Source organism: Penaeus monodon, chromosome 22, assembly GCF_015228065.2.
Source record: "Penaeus monodon isolate SGIC_2016 chromosome 22, NSTDA_Pmon_1, whole genome shotgun sequence".
In the NCBI taxonomy this organism is placed as follows: Eukaryota; Metazoa; Arthropoda; class Malacostraca; order Decapoda; family Penaeidae; genus Penaeus; species Penaeus monodon.
This window is the reverse complement of record NC_051407.1, coordinates 32,864,629-32,866,556: the sequence shown is the minus strand read 5'-3', so window position 1 is coordinate 32,866,556 and position 1,928 is coordinate 32,864,629. Positions and strand designations below refer to the sequence as shown.

At 37.5% G+C, this 1,928-nt stretch overlaps 1 long non-coding RNA gene across 1 annotated transcript in view; it reads right to left on the bottom strand.

The window, feature by feature from the left end:
- LOC119587089 overlaps nt 1-1,928 on the bottom strand; it is a 9,962-nt gene that overhangs the window by 792 nt on the left and 7,242 nt on the right. The gene's annotated exons all lie outside the window — the stretch shown is intronic.

Sequence of the window (1,928 nt, the reverse complement as noted above, 5' to 3'; positions counted from 1 at the left end):
CACATAACGTGATTGAATGCGCAGGATAGAATAGTGGGTTAAGAATATTCCTCGGTGAAGATCATACCAGGATAGGCGAGGGAAAATGTCAAAGTGAATCAGGCAAAAATCAGAGAAAACTGAAATAACTGAACCTCTTCTATAAAAATAATATAATGTTTAACATTATGAGTCACGTTCCTCTGGGCGTTTCCTAGACGCCGGTGAAAATGGGAATAACATATCGGAAGCCGCAAAGCACCCTCATAGCTGATGTGCCGCTGAACTGTTGCCAATCACTGCCTGGGACAGAGGAGGGAGGGGCGTCGAGGCTGGTCCCTTGGTATTCATCGCCGCGGGGCCTTTTAAACTACCTGTTTGTTTTCTACCCAAAGGACATATTTTCGCTTGCATTCCTTGATGATGATTGTGATCAATATTACTCATATCAAATCATTATTCACTTAATAGTAATAGTAAGTTATTTTCAGAAATATAAAAAAAAGAAAAAAAGTGTTTTTTATAACTAAATCCCCAATGATGTCGCTAAAGTCTATTCTCCTTGCAGCTTCCCTTTCAATGCCTAAAATCTCCAAATCTGTCCAGCAAAAGAATTAACCTTTTTCATTGACGAAGAAAGAAAATCCTGGGCCCACTCTCAAGAAAATTAAACATAAATTATGTTATTCTGATCGCTAGTAAGCTAGATTTTTTTCGTTTCATCTAAGTGTTCGGGCAAAAGGAAGTACCTAGTAAAATAATAGACACAACTTTTGCGGGCCTCGGGGTAGATGCCCCATTGCCCTCAATCCCCTCTCGACGGCATTGAGTGTATTAACGAAGACACGGAATTGCCAATGTAGACACTAGCACTATGGTAGGTCACGTGTGAGGACCAGCGGGGGAGACGTAACAAAGGAGCGCCATAATATACTGATTTCCTTTTTAACTTATCATTGTAAGAGCGACTCGCATAAGAGTTCCGTCATATACTTCCCTTTTGGTGAACAATACGCCGTTAAAGGCACATTCTTAGCAGATTCTTTCTTAAAGTTATCGAAAAAAAGACTATATACTAATGGATCACACTTATATACCAGTGTCCTGCTTTCTTTCTCCTTTGAATTTCTATAACGGGTTAAAAAGAATCAACTATTAGGTGAAATTTATATTTTTCATTGATAAATGTTAGTCCAAGAATTTTTAGACAGAACTTTCATTAAACTGACTGTTATTTTCTTTAACGATTTATTGTTATTTAATGGTAGCCAACAGTTGTAAAGTTGGGTGTTCCCCCGTCACAGGCTCGCGCTATAAGGAATATGCACTGCAACATTCCCGCTGAATCCGGTCATGAACACCGCTTGGAATGCAGTATTCGGATTGCAAATGGCAACTTGCACGCAATCCTCGAGAGTAAAGTAAGAGCAGATTCCAGCTTTATACACTTTGGGAAATAAAACTCTTGTTGTTTGTACTTTATTCAGGACTGAACAATTGGACATCTTGCTACCATCATTCTGGTTCAAAAATGAGGAAGAGGCGAAGAGGAAGAAATAGTTCAGCCAATAAAGTAGAATTAATGATAAATGAATTAAACAACAAATTAAAGTTAACTCTCTTCCTCATATTTGGCAAAGGCGAACAGAAAAAGAAAATGTTCAGCCATATTCCAAATTCGAAGATATACTCTTATCGATCACGAAACTGTTCCTCGGTTCATCACGAGCCTATCTTCTATTTTCCGCAGATTCGAACCATTATTATTGATTTAATCTTAGGATTTAAAATGCAATATGACTAGCAAAGGAAGTGAGGCCAATTTTACTTACAAAGAACAAACAGGATCCTATCTCTTAACATTTTTAAAGATAAATTCATACTATACATTTGCTTGTCAAATGCAATAATTAGATTTTCTCACATCTTGGAATTCACTTTACGCATTT